Source organism: Nicotiana attenuata, unplaced genomic scaffold, assembly GCF_001879085.1.
Source record: "Nicotiana attenuata strain UT unplaced genomic scaffold, NIATTr2, whole genome shotgun sequence".
Lineage (NCBI taxonomy): Eukaryota > Viridiplantae > Streptophyta > Magnoliopsida > Solanales > Solanaceae > Nicotiana > Nicotiana attenuata.
In genome coordinates this window covers 738,930-764,097 of record NW_017670399.1, presented here as the reverse complement: position 1 = coordinate 764,097, position 25,168 = coordinate 738,930, and the positions used below count along the sequence as shown (strand labels likewise).

Sequence of the window (25,168 nt, the reverse complement as noted above, 5' to 3'; positions counted from 1 at the left end):
TTCTTCTCCACTATGTTGGCATGTCCCTTCTTCTTATCCTATTTCGAGAGACGACAATACGGGGCTTTGTGACCAACTTTTCCACAATTGTAGCAGTTGCCCTTGAATTTCTTTTTGTTCTGCTCCTTAGTCTGTCCAGGAGACCTCTTCATCTTCTTACTTTTTGGAGCAGTCTCCTCAACGATATTAGCTCCCATGATCATTCAATTTCCATGAGACTTCTTCTCGGTTGTTTTATTGTCTTCCTCAATCTTGAAACGAATCACAAGATCTTCCAACTTCATTTCTTTATGTTTGTGCTTAAGATAATTCATGAAATCTCTCCATGAAGGAGGCAATTTTTCAATCATTGCAGCCACTTGAAATGCTTCATTCACGACCATACCTTTAGTAATAAGGTCGTGAAAAATAAGTTGAAGCTCCTGAACTTGGGTTCCAACAGTTTTGCTGTCTATCTTTTATAGTCTAGAAACTTGGCAACCACGAACTTTTTCAAGCATGCATCTTCAGTCTTGTACTTCTTTTCAAGTGCGTCCCATAATTCTTTCGAAGTATTCATCGTACTGTAAACATTGTACAAGTCATCCTCTAAAGCGCTTAAGATATAGCCTTTGCAAAGAAAATCTGCCTGTTTCCACGCCTCAACAATCATGAATTTCTTGTTGTCCGACATGTCCGAAATAGGCACTAGAGGTTCTTCACTGGTGAATTTCTGCATACCAAGTGTGGTAAGCCAGAAGAACACCCTTTGCTGCCATCCTTTGAAGTTGGCTCCAGAAAATTTCTCTGGTTTCTAGGCCGGTGGAACAACAGTCCGGCTTGACGAGGTTATCGCCGTTGTCGCAATGGTCGAAGAAGAATTTCCATTATCAATTGTCATTTCTCACTGTCAACAACAGAAGAGTTTAATTAAACGCAAAATCAGAACAGTAAACAACACTGTAATTAACAATAAACAGTATGTATGATAAATAAAAACCGAAGTTTTTATATACAGTTTCACAAAAACGATGAAGTTTTTATGTTCTTCAAATCGTTTTCTGAATTTCAATACTCTGATGAAGTTTTTATATCTTCAAATTAGAATAGTAAAATTCAGAAGGAGTAGAAAACCATAGAGGTTTTAATCTCCACAAACAGAATACAGAATATAATAATTAATTTCCTTAAGATTGTTATTCAAATAACAAATAAAAACGTTAAACTTTCTGAAGTAGAAACAGAAATAGAAAGTTAGTAGAACTAGTTTAACGAAATAAATTTTGGAAAACAGTATAGGAATAAATCGAGCCCACTAAATACACAGTGTGTCCTTAAGAAAATTATTTCCATCAAGTACCCGAGGTGTTGGAATATATCCTCCCAGGATAGAATGATTTAACTCACCAGTGTATTGGTACCAAAAACTCCGGTGAACTTTGAACCACTCAATGGTTGTAAAACACACTGAAAAATATTGTGCAGAAGAAGAAGAAGATAATCAGAAAATTTAGTAAGTAATTGTGGGATTCAAGGCATATTTATAGACCATTTGGCACTGTTTCTGAAAAGGTTTGTAACCTTTAAGAAACAGCCATAGCTTTTGGAACAGGTGAGAAGAAATATTGCAGGAAAAACAAAAAACGGATTTTTTAAAATAATCCGGGAAAGAAAACACGATGACGGTGCGAGGCTTGCCTTCTTCTTAACTCTTTAAGAGCTAGAAGAAGAGCAATTGTATATATATCCATCAAAAGTCTTTTCTTCCTCCGATATGCTACAATGTCCCTTTGTCAAGGAGGGAAACTCAAATATTTCATTTTCCTCCATTTCCCATTCACTCTCTTTAAGTCACATCAAGCTTAAAAGACCAACAAGTATTTTAGAACAGTTTTCCTATAAAATTTTCAAAACCTTAAGGATTAGAGTTTAAATTACGGAAACTAAGGGGACAATTAGCTTGCATTCTCTTTTGGTCTCCGCCGAAAGATTTTATGAGATTAATTTATTTAAGAAAGAAGAGAAAGAGTAGCTCTTGATTGCACCACGCATAAGTTACTTTTCCTTTTAGTAACGTTGACGTTATTAAAGATGAAACGAAAGTTAATGTCGATTGTGTGATAGAAGAACATGTAAATAATTGCATTAATTAATAGGGTAAGAAAAATTTAATTGAGAAATAGAGGATCCAAGATGTGCCCGTTTCTCTGTACAATAAAAGCAACCGCATAAGCAACTTATAAAAGCAGTTCGGTGAGTAAAACATCCCGTATTTATACAGGGTTTAGAGAAAGGTCCCACTTCAAAGGGTGTGACATAAACAGTCTATCTGCATATTAACGGCTGCTTCTACCGTTCGAATCCATGATCTATACGTTACAAAGAGATAAGTTAATTAAAATTTCTTCATATTTTTAAGAAAGATAGGATCGAATTTTATAAATGAAGAATCTCTTGGAAAAAAAAAGATGTTTTCTTCCTTGTGGGACCTATTCGATACGAATTAAAGTTGAATCCATAAAATTTGAGTACCTAATTGCTAAAAGCACAAGAGAAAAATCAAAAGGTAGATAGTTGTAGAGTACTTGAAATAGTAGCATTGTATTCAAAAGTTTAGTTTAGAGATGCGAAGCAGTGGCGTGCAAATGACTTAGAAAAAGGAGAAGAAGGGAATATCTCGGGGACGTGAATTGAAAACAGTAGGGTCAAAATGTTCCCATTCCCTTATGCTTTTCATATTCATTTACTCATTTCATCTACTTTAATTATTTGGTGCTTCTCTGCTTTTTAGTCTCCTCTTTGAAATATGTAATGTACTGTCAGTAGTGTTTCATTTTTATTACTATTAAAGTAGTATTACTTTAACCATTTGCGACATAGTTTTATGCAACCCAGATGGCCAAAGAGAAGAAAATATGGTACACTATTACTCTTTCTTTTGTATTTTCAATATTCCTCTTGAAGAGAGTATCAATTGGCTAACTCCAGCTTTAGACTTACTAAGATCTAGGTTTAATGCATTAAAGGATATGACCTATTGGTCAATGAAATGTGCTGCCAATCATAATGTTTCGGATTTAAATTCCAGCAAAGACTAAAACACTAGGTGATATTTTTTTATTTGTTCAAGCTTTCGTGGATAGAGTTATCAAGTAACTGAGCAGGCGGGAGATAGCAGATTTTCCCATGGAACTAGTTGAAGTGCGCATAAGCTGGCTCGGACACTGATTATTAAAAAATTAAAAGGAATCTAGGCTTAATATGTCATTAGATATAATGAACTTCTTTAACAGGCATTTAGGCAGTACGTTCCCTTGCACGTAAGTTTTACTTCTTTAATAAGATTTGAATTCAGTATTAAAACTTGTGGCCATTGCTTCTAAAATCAAGAAAGTTCACTGAAATTAACTCGTCAAGGAAAACATGAGATAAATTCAGACTAATCCAAACTTAGGATTAATTTCTGGTACCAAGTCCAGCTAATTTTCCGGCACCCATAAATAAAGAGTCATAAATTCTGTCCAACTAGAACGACGAGTTATTGCACTTGTAGGATATAAATAATACTCCCTTCGGTTCACAATAAGTGTCCAATTTGCTTTTAGCACGCCCATTAAGAAAAGGGAAACTTACACAAATGTCCCAAATAATTCTCAACTTACCAACCTCTAGCCATTAGTCATAGACTTACCAAAACTAGCCAACAAAAATTAAAAAACCAAATAATAGGGTTCTTTCTCTCAAAGAATCACATGCAAAAATCACCTTCCATATTTTTAAGCGTGATTAGCAACATTAGATACAAGACGGAAAGGAAATTTCATGGACGGGGTAGCAAATAAGGTGATGAAATACAAAAATCTATATAATATTCCAAAAATCTAAACAAAAAAGGAACTTTTTCAATGGGTACAGTTGAAATTCATTGAAAATATATAGATAAGTCAATATACAAAATTTGAGGAAGATTGGAGGTGATTTGGACTGGTTGTATCAAAATTCGTAATTAAATCGAGTTCAAAAAAGTCTTCTGCGACACATGTATCAAACATGTATCACGCATGTATCACACACACAGGTATACATGGATATACATGTGATACACAGCTGATACATATGTGATATACAAATGATACACAGTGTGATACACATATCATTTTTTTTCATGTTCAGCTTTTACTTCAAATTTTCAATTCAAACCACCTCAAAACTTCACCAAATCATCCCAAAACTGATATTCAAGCTCCTTAAGTTGTGCCCAATCTATTCTAATAACAGCCACTCAAAACAAAGCAAGAATTTGATATTTTTTGCTACAAATAGCTAATTGGCTAATTTGGCTAATATTAGTAATATTTTATCAATTGGCCAATTTTTGTAATGAGCTACTTATAAATGAACATAGCTGGTAATTTCCCTTAAGAAAATACTAAATTCTATACAAAAATATATACTATGACTAAACTACCCCTAATTAAACATTTAATGTGAGGAGTAAGAAAACTTTTTAGGGCTATGTAAAACAAATTGAATTCTTTCTTGATTACATAACTGGACACTTATTTAGAACTAAAATGAAAAAGCAAATTGAACACTTATTGTGAATCGGAGGGAGTAATCTATGAATTCTTTCAAAAGTAGCTAGAGGTCAGTGATTTTAGACTATAGATATAGGTAAATTCACTATGATCAATTCCAATAGGTGAGAAGTTCACATTAATTGTTACACATTTCGTCTTTTTCTTTTTCTTTTTTCCTAAATTTATCCATCCCTTTGGCGTTTAGTTTAAACAAAGATAAAAGCACGCCTAACTAGATTACAAATTTACAATTGTCAAATCCAAATTTTGTGATTAGGTAGCTTCTCATTTCAACTACCTAACTTAGTTTGGCCCTTCAAAGTTCAAAATCATAACTTAACTGCACAATAATTTGTAGATCCACTTAACAATTTGATTGAGCAAACTCATGAAGTAGTATGTCGTCTATAAAAACTTGTCCTGATTGTCCTTTTCGACAAACTATACATAACAAAGTAATTAATTCGATGATCTTAAATTAGATACCGATAATTAATTTTTTTTTGTCTTGTTTTATTACTTAAATTAAATACATGATTTAAATCAGATTGTCCAAATTATTCACTGCTCTACTCGATAATGTAAAACGAGTGTATCCATGAATATTATATGCATATCCTTAGTTTTCCCAAGAAAAGAAGAGAATAATGAAATAAAGGTCAACCAGTATCAACTTATGCATTTATAAGTTGATGATATATAAAGGATTTAAGCCATAAATTAGTTTAATGGTTGGATCCGCTTCAGCCGAAGTAACTATTAGTAACATTTTTTTTTTTGTGTGGAATATAGTGATTAATATGTTTTAGCTTGGAGCTTAGCAATCAGACTAGGTGCGAAAGGCACTAATTGAACTTATATAACACATTCCCTTAATTAATTAATCCCCCTTGGTCTAGCCCTTAATTTTAATCATTAGTCAATTTCATAGGCATCATTTTTGAAAGCGAGAGAAAGAGAATTCTCTTCTGCAACTAAAAAAAATTTGGGTGAGAAATAGTTTTCGTTTCCCTACTAAAAAGGATATTTAAGGAAAAAGAAAGTGTGGGAAGATTGCAAGCATAGACAAGGACGTTTTAGAGCATTTAATTTAGTGAGACATGCCATGAACTCTATTTTTCTACTTTGTTTTTCTGCGGAAAAAGTGAATAATTAGTTACTCAATTTAGAAAGCTATTTCTAACTATAGATGGCCATTTATGTCTCCTTTAAACAGAAAAAGGGTCGGAAGACTATTTTCTATATCTTTGAAACCAACCAAAATTAATGTCCACATGCACATGTTTATTTGTCCAGTTATTTCTTTACGAGAGAAATATATAACTTGGATTTTCTGTTTTGATATCGCTTAAAATCAGGCGAAAGGTTAAAAGTATCTTAAATATCGCATTTTCTACCATAGAATATATCTCCGTCTGATTATGTATTGACATTTTTGTAGTGACATTTGATTCCTCTATTCGATATTTGCTGTTGATATTTTACTTCGCCTTTATTTCCATGTATTTTCTTGAATAATAATTCAATTTAATTTTAGAAGAAAATAATTAGGGAACTACTATATTGATCTAGAGATTTAGATGTGCAAGACTTGTAACGACCTGACCGGTCGTTTTGAGCATTTGCACTTTGCTCGGTGGTTTGAGAGCATGAGTAGCTCCGTTTGGTGTATTATGGCTTATGTGAATCGTCGGTTTTGGTTTTCAAGTTATTCGGAATTGATTTGGAAGAAAGATTCTCAGCTAGGATGCTTTAAATTGGAAGAGTTGACCAAGTTTGACTTTTTAGTATTTGACCTCGGATTGGAGTTTGATGGTTCCGTTAGCTCCGTTGGGTGATTTTGGACTTCGGAGCGCGTCCAGATTGTGATTTGGAGGTCCGCAGTAGAATTAGGCTTGAAATGACAAAAGTTGAAATTTTGGAAAGTTTGATCGGGAGTGGACTTTTTGATATCGGGGTCGGATTCCGATTGCGGAAGTTGGAGCAGGTCCGTAATGTCAAATATGACTTGTGTGCAAAATTTAAGGTCAATCGGACGTGATTTGATAGGTTTCGGCATCAGTTGTGGAAGTTTGAAGTTTCAAAGTTCATTGATTTTGAATTGAGGTGTGATTCGTCGTTTCGATGTTGTTATGTGTGTTTTGAGGCCTCGAGTAGGTCCGTGTTATGTTATGGGACTTGTTGGTTGGCACACGCAAGTATACGTGGTCGTACAAGTAATAAAATGATAAGTCAAGTGTCGAACCCACAGAGACTTGTATCAACTACCCACTAAAATCACCAAGATTGTTATTCAGTCAAGCCAAAATCAAGTTCAAGAATGTGATTATACTAAACTATAATTCTAATTAATGACTAAATTATCAAGCAATAAAATAATTGTTATGTATTCAATAGAGACAAATATTCCAGGGTTGTGATCGATTCACCAATCCGAATGTCTTCTAGTTAACTCTCCCTCTCATACAATTTACTCATGGTTGCTAATGAATCGATAATTGCTTTCATAGCCTTCTCCCGAAGTACTACTCGCCTATTCAAAATGGATTAACGCCTATATTCCTATGAAATCAATATATTAAGAACGCATTAAATTACGATATTTAATTAAGCACGGTAACTAGGTATATTCCTATCCTAACCACAAATCCGCCCCCCCCTAAGAGTTAAGATCGTGCTCTCTTCAATTTTTCTCTAATCTAAACACGGCTTTCCCAAGCATAGCATAGATAGTAAATAGAACCTAACTGCTGGCCAGACAATTAAGCAATTAATCACAGAATTGAAGAAACAACCATATAGTAGTGAATTATAATCAAGGTTAAGTCAACCTTAAACAACAATATTCATGGCTAAATCACAACCCCAGAACAATGGGTTTTTAGCCACTCATGATCATAGCAAACAATTTCACAAGTGTTGAATAATTAAAAATACTAGAAAAAGACGAAGAAAACTGAGATCTCCCCGCTTTCGAATGTTTCTCGTGTGTATTTTCCCTCAAAAGTGGCGTCACTCCCTCATCAATAAGTTTAGTCTTGCTTTTATACGTGTTGGGTAGGTCTAGGGTCGAAAGAACCGTGTCCTAGGCGAATTTGGACAAGTTTCACGCCAACGACGCCCTCCTTGGCGTTGTGGCTTTTTTGGCTACTAGTTTTGGCGCCACAGGTAGCTCAATGCGCTGCCTGTGGCGCTGCAATGTCCAATTTTCATGTTTTTGTCCGTTTTGGCTCTAATTTCACACAATTCGCCCCCAATTGCTCCCGGATCATTCCTACACATAAAAACACCTCAAATTAATATAAATCAACATATTTCACATCCTAAACCCACAAAACAAAAGTAAAATATGAGGCGATGCACATATAAATATATATACTTTAGGCTAAACATCAACACCCCACACTTAGACTCTTGCTCGTCCTCGAGCAATGGGACTATCAAATAAACCCCAACTACGTACAAGTCTCAACTGTAGAGGAGCAATTCAACTTTTAACCATTCACTCTGCCCTTGACTATGATCAATACCAGCACACAAGCATGAACACACAAAATTTCACATTCTTCCCGCTTAAGCATGCCCAAGTATAACATTTCAATTCAATCAATTCCAACAACCTATTTGTCACCACCCAACCTCAAAAGCTGAATTGTAATCACTAAGCACCCTCAATTCACGCACTCGCCCAACAAGAAAGTTTACAACATTACCAATCATTTATGAGATCATGTGCCCTCACCAACAAACAAAAGAGTGAATATAGATTAGTCCACACATTTAAATATGCTTTTGAATATAGATTAAGGACATCACACACTTGAACAAAAGTCGCTCACTCTCACAAAGAATTCATGTGCATCCCGTGGTCGTACCATAAGCTTGCCCGTAGTGTATATCTCTACTAATTTAAGCTAGCCAAATCTCGGATCAATTAGGACTTTGTGATTGTAATGTAGGCTAAGGGACGGGTATGATACATTTAGAAATCGTGACTAACCCACCTAAGCACTTTAATACGCTACATTCACAATTCAAGCACATATTCTTCTCAAGCAATTCACTTGCCACAAACCATATGCAACATAGCCCTTTCTTTCATTAAGAACTTCTATACTCTCACTAGCACAAATTATTAAGAATTGGAGGTGTGTTTTTCTACATACTTTCACTATCAATTTTTCTTTTCTTGCAATTTTTCTTTCTTTCATTTTTTTTTCTTTTTCTTCACACACTCCATACATTAAAGTTCATCGGCTAGTGATTTTTGATTTTAACTTTAGTGCACCAACGGGCCCCTCCCTAGTTCCACTCAAAAGTTACTCCCTAATATCTCACCTTACTTCTTTTAGCGACTAAGTGCCTTAGGAGGTAAAGGTTCAACAATCTCAATTAATACAAAATAGGGGTATGGCTTGTAATGTGGTTGCCAAAAAAAAGGTCTATAGGCTCAAAGGGGCTAGCAACGGAAAATTTTATTTTTATGTTACAAGCACATCCATGGCCAAGCAAGAAACGCCTACGTCATCTCCTAAATTAGCACAACCTACAATTTCTCTTCGATTAACACACGGGGCAAGTTCTAGACTACACAGGATAGCACATAAGATCACAAATCCTCTCAGACACATTGCACATGACTCACTCACAACGGTTTTGTTCAACTCTCAAGTCAAGCAAGCACACATAATTGAGAAAAATTAAGCAATGAAGCACTACGTGGCATACAAGTGTAACGACCCGGCCGGTCGTTTCATGAGTTACCGCCCTGTTTCCCCCATTTCAGCTTCTTATTGTCTTGTTCAGCTGTACTATGTGTTATCGGGTTGGTTGGCTCGGGTTCGGAGAGGTTTTGGTAAGGTTTGCGAGACTTAGTCTCTTTTAAGAAAGCTTAAGTTGGAAAAATCAACCGGACATTGACCTAAGTGAAATAGGACCCGGATGTGAATTCCGATGATTCGGATAGTTTTGGGAGGTGATTTGGGACTTAGGAACGTGATCGGAATGTGTTTTGGAGGTCCAGAGTAGATTTAGGCTTGAATTGGAGAATTTGGGATTTTGGCGTTTTCCGGTTGATAGGTGAGATTTTGATATAGGGGTCGGAATGGAATTTTGGAAGTTGCAGTAGGTCCGTTGTGTCATTTGGGATGTGTGTGCAAAATTTCAGGTCATTCAGACGAGGTTTGATAGACTTTTTGATCGAAAGCGGAATTTCGGAGTTCTTGGAATTTTTAGGCTTGAATCCGATGCAAATTTGGTGTTTTGATATTATTTTGAGTGTTCCGAAGGTTGAAACAAGTTTGAATGATGTTATGGGATATGTTGGCATGTTTGGTTGAGGTCCCGAGGGCCTCGGGTGAGTTTCGGGTGGTTAAACGGACCAAAATGCATAGTGGGAAGTTGCAGATTTTTGGCTTCAACTGTTGCAGGTTTTCCTTCTTCGCGATCGCGTAGGGAGTCTTGCGACCGCGTAGAGCTTTGATGGGGGTAGTTCAGGATGTGCCTCGCGATCGCATAACGCAATCGCGTGAGTTGGGCAAGTTATGAATCGCGAACGCGTGACTTTATTCGCGATCGCGTAGGTGTAAGGTCCTGTGCATCGCGTTTGCGTGGGCTTATCCGCATCGCGTAGAGTGAAATTATGGGCCAGCAGAGTTTGTGCTTCGCGATCGCGATGGAATTCCCGCGATCGCGATTAAGAAAAATTAATAGCTGGGCAGAATGTATTAAAAGACCCATTCCGCGACTTTTAGCCTAAGTTCCACCATTTTTGTGCGTTTTTAGAGCTTTTTGGAGAGGATTGAAGAGGGAATCAAGGAGGAACACTTGGAGGTAAAATTTATGGACTTAATACTCAATCCTAATGTGATTTCTAGCTATTTAATCATGGAAATTGTGGAAAATAAGCCTGAAAGTTAGAAGTTAGGGCTTGGGAAATGGAGACCTAAATCTAGGGATTTGAAGGGCCATTTGTGGTCGGATTTTGAAGTATTTGATATGCATGAACTCGTGGGAAGATGAGGGTTCCATTGATGTTACTTTTGTCGGATTCCGAGACGTGGGCCCGGGGGGGAGGGGGTGTCAATTTTGGTTAATTTCGGGATTTACATGGTAATTTGAGTATTTTTGCATGGGCTTTGTTCCCTTAGCATATTTTGACATCGTGATTCAAATTTTTGATAGATTCGACACGAGCTGAGGCTGAGACGAGAGGCAAAAGCATCACGGGCTAGAGATTGGGCCGGATAGAGGTAAGTAATAATTGTAAATATTGTTATGAGGGTATGAAACCCCGAAATTCACATCGTTGTGCTATTTTGAGGTGACGCACACGCTAGGTGACGAGCGTGGGGTCGTGCACTGCTAGGGATTATGACTTACTCCGTCCCATATGACTATTTAATTGCGTATTTGATTGAAAACAGTTTGCTATTATCATATTTTGGGCTGAATGCCATAATTGGGCTTCGTGCCAGTATTTTTACTGCTATTCTTCACTATTTTGACTTAGTATTTGTAATCAGTCATGTTATATTCTACTATTTTCACAACTCATCCATCTTTACTCTTTTTTGATACTTTAAATGATATTTTTGGGCTGAGCCTCATGTTTTTACTGTTGCCCGTGTGGCTTGTGAGATTCTGACTGATTAAGGCCAACGACCTGTGTTGTGAGGATACTCTGAGATCGGGTTGCACGCCGCAACATGTGGTACTGATTGTGATATATGAGAGGCCGAGGGCCAAATTTATTATGCCACGAGGTGGCTTGTGATTTGTATGAGGCCGAGAGCCTGTTGATTATGCACTAGATGGCTTATTATTGCGCTTGGGCCGTAAGGGGCCCTTCCCGGAGTCTGTACACCTCCATTGAGCGCGGGTACCCAGTTTGTGATATGATATAGCCCGAGGGGCTGATGTTATTCCATGATGTTGCCAGAGGGGCTGATACGAGTGATTGTAAAATAGCCCGAGGGGCTGGTTCTATTGGTATTTTTGCCCGAGGGGCTGTTTGTGTTTCTATACTTTATACTTGTTTTATTTCACTCGTTTGAACTGCTAAAAGATGTTTTAATAATGGTTTTACTGAACTAAGGAGTTTTATGAGCTTTTACTGTTTTTACTGTATGGTGTTGGTTTTACCATGCCTCGTTGTAGCATTTTGCTGTGTATTTATGTGTTTTCTTATCGCTCAACTGCTTTTACTTTTATTACTTACTGAGTTGGCGTACTCACATTACTCCCTGAACCTCTTTGTGCAGATTCAGGAGTCTCAGNTCCAGCGTAGGTTGTTTGGAGTTGACTAGGTAGCTGCTCGGCGCTCGCAGCCCAGTGCTTCTCCTTCCTACTTTTATTTTTGCTGTCCTAATTTCGTAATAGACTATGTTGTCTTTTCATACTCCTAGACTGATTTTAGATGCTCATGACTGGTGACACCCCGATTTCGGGCTGTGTTTTGTTTCCGCAGTTGTTATATTTCACTTTGTTTTGGGATTATCATTATTTATGACATGATTATGAATCATTATATATGTTAATTAAACTTGGGGTTTGTGTCGGCTAGCCTTGTCTTCACGAGAGGCGCCATCACGACCGGGTCTGGGTTTAGGGTCGTGACAAGTTGGTATCAGAGCCTAGGTTACATAGGTCTCACGAGTCATGAGCAGGTTTAGTAGAGTCTCGCGGATCGGTACGGAGACGTCTGTATTTATCCTCGGTTTAGGAAAACTCCATATTCTTGAAATTCTTGTCGTGTGAATCTTTTGATCCGAGTACTGAACTTCTGTTATTCTATTCTCTCGCAGATAGTGAGGACACAAGCAACCGGACAGGATGGACGACCACCAGTACCACCAGCTGGGGCCACTAGAGGCCGAGGACGAGGTCGAGGCTGTGGTAGGGGCAGAGGTGCATCCCGTACAGCAGCTGGGGCAGCACCTGCAGATCCACCAGCCGCCCCAGTTCAGGATCAGGTCCCAGTTGTGGACGCTCCAGCAGCACCAGCTCAGGCACCAGTTGTGCCCATTGTGATTCCAGGTCTTCAGGAAACCTTGGCCCAAATCTTGAGAGTGTGTACGAGTCTTGCTCAGGCGGTAGCGGTTTCTACTACCGCAGCCACTTCTTAGGCCGGGGAGGCTCTCAGACTCCCGTCGCCCGCACACCCGATCAGGTTGCTCAGGGATTGCAGACACCGGAGGTACCACTAGCCTAGCCGGTGGCAGTTGCTCAGGGCTACGTAGATCCAGTTATGCCAGAGGACGAGCAACGCAGATTGGAGAGGTTTGGCAGACTCCAACCTCCTACTTTCGGTGGTGCAGAGGGAGAGGATGCCCAGGGTTTCTTAGATAGATTTCAGAGGATTCTTCGCACCGCGGGTATTCTGGAGACCAGCAGGGTCACATTCACGACTTTTCAGTTTAAGGGAGCTGCCTTCACTTGGTGGGAGGCTTACGAGAGACGTAGGCCTGTTGGTTCGGCACCCCTTACTTGGCAGTAGTTCTCCGCTCTATTTTTGGAGAAGTATGTTCCACAGTCCTGCAGGGAGGAGCTGCGTAGGCAGTTCAAGCAGTTGCGACAGGGGGATATGACTGTTACTCAGTACGAGATGAGGTTCTCAGAGTTAGCTCGTCATGTTATATGGCTGGTTGCTATGGAGAGAGAGAGAGGATCAGGAGGTTTGTTGATGGCCTCACATATCAGCTTCGGGTTCTCATGACTAGGGAGAGAGTGTCAGGTGCTACGTTTGAGGAGGTTGTTGATATCGCTCGTGAGATTGAGGCAGTTCGACCAAGAGCGCGAGGAGAGGGAGGCCAAGAGGCCTCGGGGACATGGTAGTTTTGGGGGTGCCCCTTCGAGGGGTCAGCTTCAGCACGGCAGAGGCCGCTCGTTCAGGCATGCTCAATCAGCTCGCCCAGGTTATCGTGGGGCATCATCGGGCCATGGTTCTCATGGTTCTCAGCAGGGTCATTCCTCATTCAGTGCCCTTCCAGCCCAGGGTTCGTCCCGTGCTCCATCAGTTCAGGACTCTTCTGCGCCAGGTGCGTCTACTAGTCATTCTAATGTTAGGGGTCCTTTTTAGTCCCCGTCTCCTGCACCAGGGAGTTGTTATAGTGTGGAGAGTTGGGACATATGTGGAGGCAGTGTCCTCGTCGCCTTGGGGGTTCATCTCAGTAGAGGGGTCAGCTATCGGCTTCGACACCGGTTACTTCACCATCCACCTAGCCCGCTATGGGTGGAGGACAGTCGTCTAGGGGTCGCCCAAGAGGGGGAGGTCGATTCGGTGGTGGACAAGTCCGTTTCTATGCACTTTCATCTAGGCCTGATGCGGTTGCTTCAGATGCGGTGATTACAGGTATTATCTCAATCTGCCGCAGAGATGCCTCTGTGTTATTTAACCCTGGTTCTACTTTCTCTTATGTGTCATCTTACTTTTCCCATTATTTAGATACGCCCTGCGAGTCTCTCGTTTCTTCGGTTCATGTCTCTACTATGGTGGGCGATACTGTTTTGGTAGACCGGGTGTACCGGTCGTGTGTTGTGTCTATTGGGGGTCTAGAGACCCGAGTGGATCTTCTGTTGTTATGTATGGTAGACTTTGATATGATGTTGGGCATGGACTGGTTATCTCCGTGTCGGGCTATTCTGGACTGTCATGCCAAGACAGTGACGTTGGCTATGCCTGGTGTGCCACGGATTGAGTGGCGAGGTGTGTTTGATTATGTTCCCAGCAGGGTAATCTCATTCTTGAAGGCCCAACGTATGGTTGGGAAAGGCTGTCTTTCATACTTAGCATTTGTGAGGGATAGTGTAAAGACTTCCAGCATTGATTCTGTTCCAGTTGTGAGAGATTTTCCAGATGTGTTTCCTGCAGACCTGCCGAGCATGCCACCGGACAGGGATATCAATTTTGGTATTGATCTGGTACCGGGCACGCAGCCCATTTCTATTCCACCGTATCGTATGGCACCAACGGAGTTGAAGGAGTTAAAGGAGAAGCTTCAGGAACTCCTTGATAAGGGGTTTATCCGGCCTAGTGTGTCACCTTGGGGTGCACCTGTTCTATTTGTGAAGAAGAAGGATGGCACGATGAGGATGTGCATTGATTACAGACAGTTGAACAAAGTAACAATAAAGAATAAGTACCCTCTGCCTCGTATAGATGATTTGTTCGACCAGCATCAGGGAGCGAGGGTCTTCTCCAAGATTGATCTTCGCTCAGGGTATCACCAGCTAAAGATCAGGGACTCGGATATTCTCAAGACAGCTTTCAGGACCCGATATGGTCACTATGAGTTCCTTGTGATGTCTTTTGGGCTGAACAATGCCCCAGCAGCGTTCATGCATTTGATAAACAGCGTGTTCCGCCTTATCTCGACTCGTTCATTATTGTCTTCATTGATGATATTCTGGTATACTCACGTAGTCAGGAGGAGCACGCGGAGCATTTGAGAGTGGTGTTGCAGAGATTGAGAGAGGAGAAGCTTTATGCAAAGTTTTCCAAATGTGAGTTTTGGCTCAGTTCAGTGGCTTTCTTGGGGCATGTGGTGTCCAGCGAGGGTATTCAGGTTTATCCAAAGAAGATAGAGGCGGTTGAGAGTTGGCCCAGATCGTCCTCAGCCACAATGATTCGCAGCTTCCTTGGTTTGGCAGGTTATTACCGCCGGTTTGTTTAGGGATTTTCATCTATCGCATCGTCCTTGACCAAGTTGACTCAGAAGGGTGCTCCATTTTAGTGGTCTGATGAGTGTGAGGAGAGCTTCCAAATCTCAAGACTGCCTTGACCACAACTCCAGTATTAGTGTTTCCATCAGCTTCAGGTTCATACACAGTGTATTGTGATACTTCGAGAGTGGGTATTGGGTGTGTATTGATGCAGAAGGGTAGAGTTATTTCTTATGCTTCTCGTCAGTTGAAGCCCCATGAGAAGAACTACCCTATTCACGATTTGGAGTTGGCTGCCATTGTTCATGCGTTGAAGATTTGGAGGCATTATTTGTATGGTGTGTCTTGCGAGGTATTCACCGATCATCGTAGCCTCCAGCACTTGTTCAAGCAGTAGGATCTTAATTTGAGGCAGCGGAGATGGTTGGAGTTGTTAAAGGATTATCAAATTACTATCTTGTATCATCTGGGGAAGGCCAATGTGGTGGCCGATGCTTTGAGCCGGAAGGCGGTGAGTATAGGGAGTTTGGCATATATTCCTGTTGGGGAGAGACCTCTTGCAGTTGATATTCAGGCCTTGGCCAATCGGTTCGTGAAACTGGATATTTCGGAGCCCAGTCAGGTATTAGCTAGTGTGATTTCTCGGTCTTCTTTATACGATCGCATCCGAGAGCGCCAGTATGATGATCCTCATTTGCTTGTCCTTAAGGACAAGGTTCAGCACGATGATGCCAGAGATGTGACCATTGGTGATGATGGAGTATTGAGGATGCCGGGTCGGATATGCGTGCCCAATGTGGATGGTCTTCGGGAGTTGATTCTAGAGGAGGCTCATAGCTCGCGGTATTCTATTCATCTAGGTGCCGCGAAGATGTATCAGGATCTGAGACAACATTATTGGTGGAGGAGAATGAATAAGGACATTGTGGGGTTTGTAGCTCGGTGTCTCAATTGTCAGCAGGTGAAGTATGAGCATCAGAGACCGGGTGGCTTGCTTCAGCGGATGGATATTTCAGAGTGGAAGTGGGAGCGGATCATCATGGACTTTGTAGTTGAGCTCCCACGGACTTTGAAGAAGTTCGATGCTATTTGGGTGATTGTGTATTGGCTGACCAAGTCCGCGCACTTCATTCCTATCTGTACCACCTATTCTTCAGAGCGGTTGGCAGAGATATATATCCGGGAGATTGTTCGTTTGCATGGTGTCCCTGTTTCTATCATTTCAGATAGGGGCACTCAGTTTACTTCACAGTTTTGGAGGTCTGTGCAGCGAGAGTTGGGTACTCAGGTTGAGTTGAGCACAGCTTTTCACCCTCAGATGGACGGGCAGTCCGAGCGCACTATTCAGATATTGGAGGACATGTTACGCGCTTGTGTCATTGATTTTGGAGGGTCATGGGATCAGTTTCTACCGCTCGCAGAGTTTGCTTATAATAACAATTACCAGTCGAGTATTCAGATGGCTCCATATGAGGCTTTGTATGGGAGGCGGTGTAGTTCTCTAATTGGTTGGTTTGAGCCGGGCGAGGCTAGGCTATTGGGTACAGACTTAGTACATGATGCTTTTGACAAGGTGAAGGTGATTCAGGAGAGGCTTCGTACAGCGCAATCGAGACAAAAGAATTATGCTCACAGGAAGGTTCGGGATGTGTCCTACATGGTTGGTGAGAAGGTTCTGTTGAAGGTTTCACCCATGAAGGGTGTTATGAGGTTTGGGAAGAAAGGTAAATTGAGTCCTCGATTCATCGGGCCTTTTAAGGTACTTCGGAGGATTGGGGAGGTGGCTGACGAGCTTGCTATGCCACCCAGCTTGTCGAGTGTGCATACGGTATTTCATGTTTCTATGCTCCGGAAGATATTCGGGATCCATCTCATGTTTTGGACTTCATCATCGTTCAGTTAGATGATGATTTGACTTATGATGTGAGTCGGTAGCTATTTTGGAGCAGCAGGTTCGAAAGTTGAGGTCAAAGGATATAGCTTCAGTGAAAGTGCAGTGGAGAGGTCGGCTCGTGGAGGAGGCTACTTGGGAGACCTAGCGGGAGATACGGAGCAGACATCCTCACCTATTCGAGGCTTCAGGTATGTCTCTTGACTCGTTTGAGGACGAACGTTTGTTTAAGAAGGGGAGGATGTAACGACCCGGCCGGTCGTTTCATGAGTTACCGCCCCGTTTCCCCCATTTCTACTTCTTATTGTCTTGTTCAGCTGTATTATGTGTTATCGGGTTGGTTGGCTCGGGTTCGGAGAGGTTTTGGTAAGGTTTGAGACACTTAGTCTCTTTAAGAAAGCTTAAGTTGGAAAAGTCAACTGGATGTTGACTTATGTGAAATAGGACTCGGATGTGAATTCCGATGATTCGGATAGCTTCGGGAGATGATTTGGGACTTAGGAGCGTGATCGGAATGTGTTTTGGAGGTCCAGAGTAGATTTAGGCTTGAATTGGCGAAATTGGGATTTTGGCGTTTTCCGGTTGATTGGTGAGATTTTGATATAGGGGTTGGAATGGAATTCCGGAAGTTGCAGTAGGTCCGTTGTCTAATTTGGGATGTGTGTGCAAAATTTCAGGTCATTCGGACGTGGTTTGATAGACTTTTTGATCGAAAGCGGAATTTGGGAGTTCTTGGAATTTTTAGACTTGAATCCGATGCAAATTTGGTGTTTTGATGTTATTTTGAGTGTTTCGAAGGTTGGAACAAGTTTGAATGATGTTATGGGATATGTTGGCATGTTTGGTTGAGGTCCCGAGGGCCTCGGCTGAGTTTCGGGTGGTTAAACGGACCAAAATGCATAGTGAGAAGTTGCAGATTTTTGGCTTCGGTTGTTGCAGGTTTTCCTTCTTTGCGATCGCGTAGGGAGTCTCGCGATTGCGTAGAGCTTTGATGGGGGCAGTTCAGGTTGTGCCTCACGATCGCGTAACTCGAGTCGCGATTGCGTGAGTTGGGCAAGTTATGAATCACGAACCCGTGGCTTTATTCGCGATCGCGTAGGTAAGGTCATGTGCATCGCGTTCGCGTGGGCTTATCTGCGATCGTGTAGAGTGAAATTATGGGCCAGCGGAGTTTGTGCTTCGCGATCGCGATGGTATTCCCGTGATCGCGATTAAGAAAAATTAATAGCTGGGCAGAATGTTTTAAAAGACCCATTTCGCGACTTTTAGCCTAAGTTCCACCATTTTTGTTCGTTTTTAGAGCTTTTTGGAGAGGATTGAAGAGGGAATCAAGGAGGAACACTTGGAGGTAAGATTTATGGACTTAATACTCAATCCTAATGTGATTCTACCTATTTAATCATGGAAATTGTGGAAAATAAGCCTGAAAGTTAGAAGTTAGGGCTTGGGAATTGGAGACCTAAATCTAGGGATTTGAGGGGCCATTTGTGGTCGGGTTTTGAAGTATTTGATATGCATGAACTCGTGGGAAGATGAGGGTTCCAATGATGTTAATTTTGTCAGATTCCGAGACGTGGGCCCGGGGGTCGGTTTTGGTTAATTTCGGGATTTACGTGGTAATATGAGTATTTTTTGCGTGGGCTTTGTTCCCTTAGCATATTTTGACGTCGTGATTCTGATTTTTGATAGATTCGACGCGAGTTGAGGCCGAGTCAAGAGGCAAAGGCATCGCGGGCTAGAGATTGGGCCGGATAGAGGTAAGTAATGATTGTAAATGTTGTTACGAGGGTATGAAACCCCGAAATTCACATCGTTGTGCTATTTTGAGGTGACGCACACGCTAGGTGACGAGCGTGGGTCGTGTACTGTTGGGGATTGTGACTTAGTCCGTCCCATATGATTGTTAATTTGCGTATTTGATTGAAAACAGTTTGCTATTATCATGTTTTGGGCTGAATGCCATAATTGGGCTTCGTGCCAATATTTTTACTGCTATTCCTCACTATTTTGACTTAGTATTTGTAATCAGTCATGCTATATTCTACTGTTTTCACAACTCAGCCATCTTTACTCGTTTTTGATACTTTAAATGATATTTTTGGGCTGAGCCTCATGTTTTTACTGTTGCCCGTGTGGCTTGTGAGATTCTAACTGATTAAGGCCGAGGGCCTGTGTTGTGAGGATACTCTGGGATCGGGCTGCACGCCGCAGCATATGGTACTGATTGTGATATATGAGAGGCCGAGGGCCAAATTTATTATGCCACGAGGTGGCTTGTGATTTATATGAGGCCGAGAGCCTATTGATTATGCCACGAGATGGCTTATTATTGCGCTTGGGCCGTAAGGGGCCCCTACCGGAGTCTGTACACCCCCAGTGAGCGCGAGTACCCAGTTTGTGATATGATATAGCCCGAGGGGCTGATGTTGTTCCATGATGTTGCCCGAGGGGCTGATACGAGTAATTATGAAATAGCCCGAGGGGCTGGTTCTATTCGTATTTTTGCCCGAGGGGCTGTTTGTGTTTCTATACTTTATACTTCTTTTAATTCACTCGTTTGAACTGCTAAAAGATGTTTTAAAAATGGTTTTACTGAACTAAGGAGTTTTATGAGCTTTTACTGTTTTTACTGTATGGTGTTGGTTTTACCCTGCCTCGTTGTAGCAATTTGCTGTGTATTTATATGTTTTCTTATCGCTCAACTGCTTTTACTTGTATTACTTACTGAGTTGGCATACTCACATTACTCCCTGCACCTCTGTGTGCAGATTCAGGAGTCTCAGGTCACGCTAGCGAGGGTTGATTTGCTTCCAGTAGGCTGTTTGGAGTTGACTAGGTAGCTGCTCGGCGCTCGCAGCCCAGTGCTTCTCCTTCCTACTTTTATTTTCGCTGTCCTAATTTCGTAATAGACTATGTTGTCTTTTCATACTCCTAGACTGATTTTAGATGCTCATGACTGGTGACACCCCGATGTCGGGCTGTGTTTTGTTTCCGCAGTTGTTATATTTCACTTTGTTTTGGGATTATCGTTATTTATGTCTTGATTATGAATCATTATATCTGTTAATTAAACTTAGGGTTTGTGTCGGCTGGCCTTGTCTTCACGAGAGGCGCCATCACGACCGGGTCTGGGTTTAGGGTCGTGACAACAAGTCAAACAACAGAGAAAAGGAGTCACAAAATAGGCTATTTACTTTACTTAGACTTCAAAATTCAAACCAAATATACGGAAAGATAGAATGTATGTCATAGCCTAATGTGCCAACATCAACCATGTCAATGAGTATCTCGGAGTAACTCAGTTTCTTCCTAAACTACTTCTAAAAAAATAAATAAGTAAAGTACCCGGTTCGAGCTACTGATCGGATCCAAGCCTGTACCACTATCGAGTGGCAAGGATGGTCGATGCAGTTTTACCCAATAAGGGTCGGGATCGATTTCCACATGGAGTTAATTGATTTGGAGTTAGGTATCTAACTAATCTAGATGTGCGTGTTGTTCCAAATTGCACCTCCAAACATGGTCATGATTGATTATACTATACTTCTAATGCTATACTATAATATGCTAGAATAAGCTAAGTACACTATTTTTGTTGGTTGCTGTCACACCCCTTTTTTTCCACCTCACACCCTCTTAAATAAATAAAAGTGATTTTGAAGCTCAAAAGAGTTTTTAAAATTATGAAAAGTGACAAAGAATTGTGTTCTAAAGGATTAACTCAGAGTCGCCACCTGGCAATTGGTTTCGGTGTGCCAGGTCACCATTTTTATTTAAAAAATGATTTTTCCTTTTAAAACCCTTTGGACTCAAAACTAAGTCGACACCAGAGATTTTAGGTAAGGGGGTTCATTTGACTCAGGGAGAAGGTATTAGGCATTTCCCGAGTCCCATGAAAGTCACAGTTGCATACTCGATCTAGTTGACTTTTAAAATGTTCAAATTGAGGTAAAAATAAATACAGAAAGAAAAAATAAAAACACAAGAGGCTCAAGGTCGCCCCTACCTAATAAAAGAAAAATAAAAAATGAAAAATGAAAAAAAAAATAAAAACACTACAAGTTCTACTTTCGGTCTCCAATTAGAGAATACTACGGGGCATTCCCCGGAATAAAATATATACAAATACTTCAGGGCATTTTCCGGATAAATTTTACTAAAGGAACGACCTCTCGCCTCAAAATCCAAACAAAAATCTTAAGGCTTGCCTACCCAAGTGTTGTCAGACTAAACATGCTCCTAACGAATAATATCATCAATAAAGAAAAATAAAAAGAACTAAATAAAAGAACAATTCAATTCATGATCATATTCTTTTGACTTTTTATTTTACGTATTTAGTCGAGCTCAATTCCCAAGGCATATAAACAATTTAATCACTAGTGAGCTCGGCTTTTCCCTATTCCCACGATCCGGCAATCAAACAAATATCCACCACACAATAGAGAATGAAATTCCGGATCACACAAAGAGAATACACACACAAAGATATATATATATATATATATATATATATGTGTGTGTGTGTATATATAGTTGATCAAAAATATGATAAGAGCCACCTAAAATTCCATTAAACACATTTATGCACCTCAGTTCTCAATTCCCGACCTTCCAGCTATCAGAAACACACATGTTTACATGCTCAAAATCATGAATTCCGAGTTATGAACCTCAGAAAAAAAGAAAATGCTCACATAGAAAAGCACTTTGTACCAAACTTAATTAACATGGGGACTTGAGAAAATGAATTAGTCCTTATAACAGGTCATTAGATCAACAAAACACAAAGCTATCCTTCAACAGATGCAAACTCTCCAGCCATTGGGAAAAGAAGCCAAAATTTAAACCAAGTTCACCAACGTTCCAATTTAGTGAGTCGAATTTCTTGGCAACATTAACATTACCCAAGGATACCAAGCAATCTTACAACAATGACTATCCGGGAACCAAATTTCCCTTTTCTTTTCTAGGTAAAAGGGTAACTCAATTCAATCAGCAGAAAAACGAAAGAAGAATTCGGTCTTTTATTTGATGCTGAGACGCATATGTAAGCACAGAAATGTTTGGAAGACAGTAACTGCTATATTCTTGACAAAATTCATCGTTACCAGCTTAGCTCAACCAGAGAGATGGATTAAATATCCGTGTGGACACATTTATTGGAGAGATAACAAGACTGTAAGAGAGAGTTGAACTATAACTAACACCAACGACCAAACATGTACATCACGACAGGGAAGAAACAAGCCTCGCAATAGGGTACGAACTGAACTAATTTATAATACGATCCGACTAAAACTTAGCAAGGAGTTGTAACATTTCTAAATGCCGAGTCAAACTGACCGTGCCGACAACGATCAGTGAACACCAAAGAACAAGTTCAGAACTCAGTTGGCACTTAGATTCAACCAAAGAGTTTAAATGATCAAATAGGTATCAAGTATATGGTTGCTTGAAATTGTCTTTCATTTGTAGTCAAAGAACTGATATGAATCGATGCAAGACCACTGCAGGGAACATCAAAGGACGATTTCAGAATCCATATTTTTTAGTTCTAATTCAATAAAACGAGCAGAAACATTCATAAAAACTGCAGCAATCACAAGACGGCTTCACACTCTTGTTAACAATCACAACAAATTCGAGCTTCATATGCTAATCTCAGAAATCAGTGCTTAATCTTAAACAGACAAAAATCAAACAACCTCTAACCCCATTAAACCCCTGGCTCTCATCATACTTGGATCGAACCTTTAAACATAAGTGAAGAAAAGAGAAGAAGATGAACCTGAGAATCGAAAATTTCTTCTAAATAGCAGAAGGTAAGAGGTTCGACAACAAAGCTTTGAACCCGAAATCCAAGTGAGAAAACAGAAACAACTTCAAACAAGGAACCACGACCGAAATTCACCAGCGGACAGCAATTTGAAACTCGAACTTGAACACCTCAAGCAATCCCCATGCTTGCAAATCAAAAATTCGAAGTTCAAAATCAAAAATGGAAAAACAGTAAAGAAATATATATATATATATATATATATTCTTTTTTTTTTGCTTTTTCTGGAATTTTTCCAAACAAAAGAAAAAAACATGAAGAAATTTTAAACCCTCGCACTCCTTTCTTTTTTTTTTTTTTAATTCTTCTTCGATTTTTCTCCTTTTTTTTTCGATGCTTTTTTTAATTTTTTTTTTAATTTTTAGAATCGAAAATTTCTTCTAAATAATAGAAGGTAAGAGGTTCGACAACAAAGCTTTGAACCTGAAATCCAAGTGAGAAAACAGAAACAACTTCAAACAAGGAACCACGACCGAAATTCACCAGCGGACAGCAATTTGAAACTCGAACTTGAACACCTCAAGCAATCTCCATGCTTGCAAACCGAAAATTCGAAGTTCAAAATCAGAAATGGAAAAAACAGTTAAAGAACTATATATATATATATATATATATATATATATATATTATATATATATATATATATATATACTATATATATATATACATATATATATATATACTGCGCGCGATCGTATACTGAGGTGCTCCCCGCCGGTTGTTTGGAACGACGCGAGCCGGGCCGGGTCTCGATTCAGAAAGATGAAGGCCCAAAAGTCTAAATAGGGGGTTACAAATTCCCCATCTCATTGGGGGCGGAAAACGACATCGACATCTCAATGTGATACAGCCCTTTCGATTTGAGTTGGGAAAGAAACGGCGAAGTCCATCCGAACCGCTCCAATGAAGAATAAGAGGAAGCAAATCCCAATGGCGCGGCGAAGCGCATTGCGGAACGGGCACGAAAAAAAAGAAGTGTGGAGGAGATGCAGCCGAGCTCATTCCCTTCGCTTCCTGGGCCCAAAGACAGTGCAGTCTTTCCTGGCCAAATCAAGGATTTGGGGCTTCTTGCTACGCTACAACACTATAAAAATCATTTTGATTAGTAATATATATGAATAGAAAGAAGATCCATCCATCTATCCTATTCGATTTAGATATTGATATCTAAAAAAGAATCAATTTCATTCAACGTTTGATTCAAAGAACTGCACTGATGGTATACTTAGTGATATACCAAACGATATTATATATATATATATATATATATATATATATATATATATATATATATATATATATATATATTATAATATATATATAAACTTGAAGAAATTTTAAACCCTCGTTCTCCTTTTTTTTGTAATTTTTTTTCGATTTTTCTGTCCGATTTCTCTCCTTTATAGTTCGAAATCGAACAAATGGAGTGTCTAGATTGACATTCATTCAATCTACGGCCCCCATTGATTCGATTTGAACTTGGAGAGCAAGAAAACGCGACAATAATGATGAGATTCGTTGGGATTTTTGCTACATGGAAGACGGAATAAAAGGAAGGGGGACCAGGGATGACGTGGAAAGCCAGAAAAATGCCTTTTCCGGCGGGTTTTGGGCAGGCAGTTGGTGTGAGGGGAGGGAGTGCGCCATTTGGTGTTCTTCATTTAGGGTTAGGGTTTGGTTAAGATGAACTTTTATATGGAGTTATGGTTTAATTAGGGCCATTGGATTTTTGGAGATGGATGGCTGGGATTTAATCGCGAAAATGGGGCAGGTCAACGGGATTTGGGCTTGGGGCGTGGGTCAGGGGTATTGGTTTGTTAAATTTTGGGCCTAGGTTTAAATTGGGCTCTAAAATTATACTAAATTGGGCTAAGAAAAAGCTGAAAATTCAATTTACTTCTAAAGTAATATAAAATACCTATATATAAAAATATAAAATAACTCTTAATTGATTTTACTATTATATTAAAATAAAACTAAAAATCAGAGTTGAAACTATTTGTTGTATTTTTTAAAGATTATATTAAAAATAAAAATAAGTTAAAAGTAATACATCTTTCTAAAATTACCTAATACCTGAATTAAATAGAAAAGATGAAATTATTTTTGTATTTTTTCAATTTTTTGTGCCTTTGAAAATAGAATTAAAATTAATAATAAAGTGAAATCTTATAGAAATAAGCTTAAGTAATATTCTAAAGATACTAGGACTATTAA

General features: G+C 39.8%; 1 long non-coding RNA gene across 2 annotated transcripts; it reads right to left on the bottom strand.

The window, feature by feature from the left end:
- Nucleotides 1–7,493: 7,493 nt before the first annotated feature.
- Nucleotides 7,494–23,517, bottom strand: LOC109238870. Of its 2 annotated transcripts, none has more exons than XR_002069820.1 (3): nucleotides 23,375–23,517; nucleotides 22,904–23,078; nucleotides 7,494–7,833 (listed from the first exon to the last, which is right to left on the bottom strand). It is a non-coding gene; the product is annotated as an uncharacterized LOC109238870 (long non-coding RNA). The 2 variants fall into 2 exon arrangements; XR_002069819.1 differs by lacking the exon at nucleotides 7,494–7,833 and adding an exon at nucleotides 21,670–22,622.
- Nucleotides 23,518–25,168: the final 1,651 nt, after the last annotated feature.